The sequence below is a fragment of the Mauremys reevesii genome, linkage group 12, assembly GCF_016161935.1.
Source record: "Mauremys reevesii isolate NIE-2019 linkage group 12, ASM1616193v1, whole genome shotgun sequence".
Taxonomy (NCBI): domain Eukaryota; kingdom Metazoa; phylum Chordata; order Testudines; family Geoemydidae; genus Mauremys; species Mauremys reevesii.
In genome coordinates this window covers 37,222,176-37,229,625 of record NC_052634.1, presented here as the reverse complement: position 1 = coordinate 37,229,625, position 7,450 = coordinate 37,222,176, and the positions used below count along the sequence as shown (strand labels likewise).

The 7,450-nt window shown below is 48.5% G+C and overlaps 1 non-coding gene across 1 annotated transcript; it reads right to left on the bottom strand.

Moving 5' to 3' along the window:
• Positions 1-2,756: 2,756 nt before the first annotated feature.
• TRNAK-UUU lies at positions 2,757-2,829 on the bottom strand. The gene has a single exon. It is a non-coding gene; the product is annotated as a tRNA-Lys (tRNA).
• Positions 2,830-7,450: the final 4,621 nt, after the last annotated feature.

Below are 7,450 nucleotides of genomic sequence, written 5' to 3'. Positions count from 1 at the left end.
AGCCCAGAACCAAGTTCTGGGTCTCTCTCCATTTCCCCAGCCAGCTCCAAACTGACACTCCCTCCTCTGGCCTCTGTGTCTCTTCCGGACAGGGAGGCCACCTGAGCTCTTTGTCCCCAACACCTTCAGTTGGCATCTTGCAGGGGAAACTGAGGCACCCACACAGTATTCAGAGAAAATATTAAGAACATTCCCACTTTGTCACAACAGGTGCAACAAAATATAATACTGTATATTGAAGTAGGCAAGTGCTGCTTCTGACTTTCCACTTTTAATTGACCCTTGTAATCTTGTGGCACTGACGCGTTGTAGCTTCATTTTATATCGGCTTACAGGGCAGGAGCGGGGGGGCACCACCATTTTGGGCCCCACCAAAAATTATACAAACCTGTCGCCTATGGGCAATGCTCAATAAACCCTCCTGTTTTACGCTGGCTGAGAGTCACTCCGGTCTAGAGAGCAGGGGGCATCAACCCCTTCGCAGGTGAGGAGGCCCAGGGGGTCCAGAGCGCATGGACTCCCTGAGGGGGCCCATGGCGAGAGACAGACGTGCTAAGGCTCAGAGAGGTGCGGCTCCAGGAGGTGGAGGGGCCTGACCCCGAGAGAGAGTGGACCCCCGTGAAGGGCTGTCGCACTGAAAGGGGCACCCCCCATGGACCGCACAGGGCCAAGAGTGGGCACGATCTGTGAGTCCGTGACAGGCAGTGACATCACAAAGGCCTTTTGCAGGACCTCAGACTATTGGTCAAAGGTGGTGGGGAGGTGGTGACCTCACAGAGAGATGCTGACATCAGCCAGGCAGGACAGGGGCGAGGGGCCAGGGAAACCTCAGAGACCCCTGTGGCTTTGCTTCAGCCAGTCTCCTTCTCCAGGTCTCTCTTTGAGGACTGAGAGAGTATTCGGGTTCACGGATGTGAGCGCCAGGAGGAACCTCTTTTGAGTTTTCTCCTTCCCTTTTAGTGATTTTACTAGAAAACATCCGTCCCTGTTTAGAAGGTAAGAGCCTCCTCTAGGGAAGGGGTGTCCTGGGGGGTGTCACAGTTCGGATGCCGGTGCCCCCCCATGTAAGGAAGTTCCCACCACCCTGCTCTGTGTTCGCAGGGCGGGAGAGAGCAGCATCCACGGCAGTGATTTGCTCCTGGCTGCTGGAGCAGAGCAGCAGGCTCAGCTGTGAGAACTTCCCAGAGCTATGAAAGGGGAGGGGCCCATGGCTCTGTAGCAGGAATGCAGGTCAGGCAAGTTCACAGAGGGCATTGTGGGATACTGGAAGAGGCCAGTTATGGTGATATAATGAACAGCAGCATCTACACTGACACTCTCACTTTAAGTTTGCTGCAAAAAGCTCTAGACCGCTCATCGAAGTGGTTTTATTTTGTCAGCAAAACAGGGCAGTTTTGTCGCCAGATGTGGCATTGCAGTGTGTGCACCAGCCACAAGCTGCCGACCGAGGGAGCGTTGTGTGTTTTTCACACACCTGAGCAATATAATTCTGCTGAAATAACTTTGTAGTGCAGACCTGGCCAAAGATTCTCACACACACACAGCTTGCAAGGAAAATGTCACCTGCTCCTCTGCTTTGTAGAATCCAAACACAAGCAAAGCTTGTCAGGCTCAGGTGGGGATGCAGAGAGGCAGGTGTGAGCAGACACTGTATCTTAGTCACAGGCAGGCACCATGGTTTAGATGGTTAAAGTACCCATTTTGTAAACAGGAGATCCTGGGTTCAACTCCCAGTGGTGCCTTGTTGAGATCCTTTTAGAGCACCTGGTATTGGCTACTGTCAGAAGACAAGATTCAGAGCTAGATGGACCTTTGGTCCAGCCCAGTGTGGTTTTTCTTATGATTTAAGTTACACTCACTGGCACTGATAATAGAGTTACTGATTGTTTGGGAGTTAAGAGCTGATAGGTCAGTGGTCCAAGCCCCTTGCAGGTGGTCCCTTTCCTGTGGGACAGGGTAGGTCTGGGCTCTCGCACCAAATGCTCATTGTGGCTGCCAGAATCTGTGGGCAGCTCATTTAGTTTGCACCCAGGGTTGAGTCCTTGATTCACACATCAAGGATAACAACCCTTTGTTTCTCCTGCCCCAATAACAAGGAGACTGGGAATCCAACACCAGCCAAAGGTGATCATTTCGTCAAGCAACCCAACATATTTCCAAAATACCGTAAAATCCACACGCAGACTCATACACAAAACCTTGCAAGAAAATCTTCCTGAGGGGGTCTGAAGCACCTGCTGCTGGAGGGAAGGTGGGAGCTGTGGGTTGGGATTGAGGGGCAGCATGAGGAGAAGGGGCCTGTGGGTTGGGATTGAGGGGCACTGGGAATAGGAGGGGGCTGTGGGTTGGGACAGAGGAGAAGGGTGAAGAGGACCAGGCTCTGATTGGGAGTGAGGAGCAGTGAGCATAGGAGGGACTGAGGGTTGGGTCTGAGGGGCACTGGGAAAAGAGGGGACATGGGTTTAGGCTGAAGAGCATCTTCATTTGAGGATCCAGCAGGACAGGGGAAGGCAGCAGGTGATTCTAATTCCTTAGGGATATTCTGTGTGTTTGTCTGTGCAGGGAAGGAACATGCTCTATGCCCAGAGGCCTTTATTCCTCCAGCCTGTGAGGACAGAGGGGATGTCAAGAAGTTGCCCCTTCAATCCCCCCCACACAAAGACCCTTCTTAAGAAAGGCAAAATCCTGAAGAGAAAGAGTAACACCAAAGAAGACTCCCGGAAGTCAGATTTTTACAATTATAGTAAGAAGTTTATCACCTGACCAGGGACTTGAACCCTGGACCCTCAGATTAAAAGTCTGATGCTCTGCCAACTGAGCTAGCCAGGCTCACCCCGGAAAAGTGCAAGTTGATGCAGAGGTGAAGCTAGTCAAGAAAAAGCGAGACGGACACAATAGGGAAACCTGCTGCTCTCTCTCTCTCTGCCCAGCCCTAGCCTGGCCGGGTATTAGTGCTGGTGAAAAAGAGGGGAAAATATCGGCATCTACCAGCCATTCATAGCTGTACAAGACTCAGGCACAATACAGAGGTGCCCATCTGCAAGTGCCAAATGGTTGGATTGGCTAATGCAGCCTGTAGACGTCCAGGGCTCACTGGGATATAGAGCCAAGTGTCCATCACCATCATCATTTCACAGGGATAATGATAATGATGGGAAGGTTCACAACTGACTCAGTAGTTGCATACAAAGGTGCACGTTTTGCAGATACATTGGGAAATTCTGGCTCCTTCTCAGGCTCAGGTTGGCCACCCTGGTCTAGATGTAGAAGTTACAACATTTAAACTTGAAAGAGGGGCCAATTTCCCCATCATTTCCCACCTTTACATCCAAACACGATGACTTTCTGAATGAACCCTCCTCGTTCAGCCAGAAGATCTTGGGGTGGTTGTAGAGTCACTGGATAAAATTCTCTGGACGCTGTTCTGAATCAGGTCAGAGCAGAGGTACCTAGTGATCTAGTCTGGCTGTAAAATCTATACATCAACACCAAATATGGTGTGAAATTAATCCTCAGAAATGGCTGTTCCCCACCCAGAACCCAGCAAAGGGCTCCCCAGGGAAGGGGGCTGTTGAGGAAGGAAAGATGAAAGATGTCCTCTCCCTGGAGGAACTGGGCTCTGCGCTTTGGACAGAAAGGAGGGGAAGGAAATGGCCAAACGATGGGAGCAGAACCTGAGAAATGAAACAAACAGGCTTCTGAGCACGTTGCTTCTGAACAGTGAACGAACCTGACTCCTGTATCATGAAAAGCCAAAAAGCCGTTTCTTTCTATGCCCGGGAGAAAAGAGTTACAATCATTCCTGCCCGTTTACTTTTGAATTATTTTACATTATAAAGAAAATTGTAACAAAATTAGTCTGAACTGGAGCTGCCTGTTATTAAAAGCTGGTTCCCCAATTCAGTTCCAACTGCCCTGCTAGAAACACCCCCAGGTCCCTGCTCACCCCAGGAAGAGGAAAAAGAGAAACCCCCAGTGGGCACTGCCCTTGGCTCCAGGCTGCTGTCCCGGGGTGCGGGTGGGGACTGATTGTTTGCTGCTGAGGACGGAGCCAGTAGAGGCCTCTGGTGCTCTGCTCCTAGCATCTGCCCGGCCCAGGCTGTCCTGTGCCTCAGCTGCTGCTCCCGGCCTGCTCTAGAGTCAAACACGCAGGGCCACCAGGGGAACAGAGGCTGGGACAGGGCAGCAGCCTGGGCTGGGCTGGGAAGATGCTGGGAGTTCTCGTTCCCTGAGAACTGGCCTGGCTCCCTTCTCAACAGCAAACAAATCAATTCCACGTCCCCTCCCGAGAAAAACCAGCTTGGAGCCAAGGGCAGCAGGGGACGATTCCCTGCAGTTCCCACCGAGGCAGGAGAGAATCCAGGGTGTTTCTAGCAGAGCTTATGGAACTGACGTGGGGAAACCAGCCTTTAATAACAGGCAGTTCCAGTTTAAACTCAGTGTTTTTAACAATTTTTACAACATTAAATAACTCTTCAATCGTAGTGTCACCATCCATAAAATTGCTTCAGCCTTACAGGTTCCCAAGTGCAAAACTAAACATCTCTTCAAATCCAAGGGAGTGGAGATCAGTCAGTGTTGAGAGTCATCCCACATAAAAGAACCATGTTGTGGTACATACTGGCCCCATCATGTGGCCATCGCCTTTCCCTCCTCTCTGTTAAAACTTTTAGTATTTTGCACAGAAACCTTCTTCCCTCAGGAGAGACTTGGGAACCAGGGCTGCTAGCCAGACAAAAACTTTTAAGAGGAGGCGTAACCTGTCAAAAAATGATCTCCCCTCTTCAGTTCAGTGACAGCCTGAAATGTTACTTGTCCCAGCAGAGCTGGAGGATTGAAAGCAGATACATCAAAGCCCTGTGTAGCTAGCAGGAATGAACATAAACACTCCCTGGTATCTGAAGAGATATTTAGTTTTACCCTTGGTAAACTACAAGACTAAAGGGAAAGCCAGTGGTGCCAAATATATAGAGTGAAACACAGAACAATCGTCATAGTTATGCCCATAGTGACTGCAAAATCTTTCTATATACTTATTATTATTTTCTCTGGTGTCTAGAGATTGACCAAGAAATTTGGCTCTTGATAAAATAATCAACTACCCCAGGTTAATGCAATGGACTAGAAATTGACTGGGGTCTCTCCACGCAGGTTCAAATCCTGCCAGCTACAGATGTATTAGTATATTGTAATTACTGTTGTCTTAGTGCCTGAGCATCCACAGAGCCAAATCTGGTTTTGCTCTGAGGCTGTCTACACTTAAAATGCTGCTATAGCACTGTGGAGAAGACAGTTGCTACAGTGAGGGGAGGGGTTTTCCATTCCTGTAATAGCTACATTGACAGAACAATCTTTCCTTTCATTTAGCACTATCTAACCATGGCTTAGGTCAGCTTAATTATACTGGTTCTGGGGTTTTTCACACCCTGAAAGACGTACTTGTTAGAGGGTTTATCCCATCACCCTCCCATTTCCTGGTCCTTCTCGCGTGACCAGAGAGCAGCAATGCACGAAGCTCAAAGGTGCAAACAATTCAGTGTTTATTGGGGTAAACTTCCAGCAAGCAATGATTCCAATTTCCTTCCTCAGTGTCCCCCTTCCAAGCTCTGACACCACAGAGCCTTGCCTGTGTCCCTGTTCCCCTTCGCTGTTCCTATCCCCCCCCTTAGCAAAACATAATTCTAATTCCTTTACCCCCATTCCCCCCCTTACTTCCTGATTGACTGCAGACTATATAGTAAAACTGGAGTTCTGCTTAGCTATGCCTTAACCAATCATTTTACTGAAATGTAACTTACCAATCCTAACATATTATAAAATGATTATCTAACCAATTATACCCTACCACCTTAATTGGTTTACACTCAACAAATTAATTATACAACAGACAGAAAGAATCACAGCACCAGACAGAGATTATACAGACAAGCAATAGGAAAGTGGGGACTACAGTGATAGAACAACAAAGAAATGAGGATTTCACACCCCAGCTGTTGGTAAGTGAGTTGTTCCCAGACAGGATGCTATCATGGTAGAGGTTGTGGGTGCTGGTTGCTCAACTGTCTGGCCCACAGGGCAGGATTTTGAGGTTCACCATTAGTTTCTCAGAATGCCAGCACCCATCTTTTGTTCACTTAAAATGCGAGCAGGGAGATTCCAATACCACAGAACTCGGAGCTCCAGGAAACGTGTAACTTTAGGTCCGGGTGAGTGTGTCTAATAATCAGCTGTGCTGTAGAAGGTCTCTAGGAGTTGAAAGAGAGGTGCCATCTCAACCTCCCTAAAGAGTTCATCAATTATTAATGAAAACTAGGGTTGATAAGTCATGTTTTTTGTAGCAGGAGGATGGTGGACTGGTCTAAAGTGCCAGTTTTAAGACTCTTTTTTTTCCCTATCTCTTGGGTGTTCTGGTCTCTGCATAGAGACGTAGTTTCAAATCCCACTCCTGACATGACCATCTGGAAAAAATAACCTCACTTCAATCTCCTGTGCAACAATAGAACCCCATTTGCTTAGCTTTTCTATTCCAGTAGTTGTGAGAGAAGCTCCAAACCAGGGGGAAACAGGGCCTGTTCTCTCGACCGATCAAGTTTTGTCTTCCTTCATTCCAAGCCCTTTCCTCAGATACATCCGTATTTCCCACACTATTTTGTTTAATGTTCTTTGCTTTTATGAAACTTTAGGGTCATCATTTAATTGCCACACAACTGTACTTATGAAGTGAAGTGAAACACAATATTTTTTTGATATTCTTGCAGAAGAGTTTTGCTTTCTGACCTGGAATTGAACAGGGGCTGCCCGAGGGGAACAATGCTGCTCCTTTTTCTTGGCTCATCCAAAAAACATAAGTTCTTGGTGCCCTTTGTTTCCCTGTTCTTCAAACACCTGTCGGGGTGGCCTAGGGATACTTGGCCCTGACTCTCGGCTACCCAGCTACAAAAGCAATTTCTCCTCCCTTGATGCTCACACCTCAACTGCTAGAAGAGGGCCTCATGGTCCCTGATTGAACTAACCTCGTTATCTCTAGACTGATTCTTGCCTGCATATTTATACCTGCCCCTGCAAATTTCTGCCACATGTGTCTGATGAAGTGGGTATTCACCCATGAAAGCTCATGCTCCAATATGTCTGTTACTCTGTAAGATGCCACAGGACTCTCTGTCTTTTTGAGGCAAGTGCAGCTGGCTTCGGATGGTGCTGATGATGGCTAGAAAAAAGGCTGGAGTCAATGACTGATGAGACCACAGAAGGGGAAGGGGAATGGCAGCCCCACAGAAGGTCCTGGGTGCTCCGATGCCCCAGTTATTGCACCCTGGCCTGTCGTAGAGAGAGAAAAGACACAGAGGGACCCAGCCCCCCTACAGTGATCCCATGGACAAGAACCTGGCTGGGAGTGGGGTGAAGGTTCCCTGTGGGCAAAGGGGAGCTGAAATCCCTCAGTGTCCTGGAA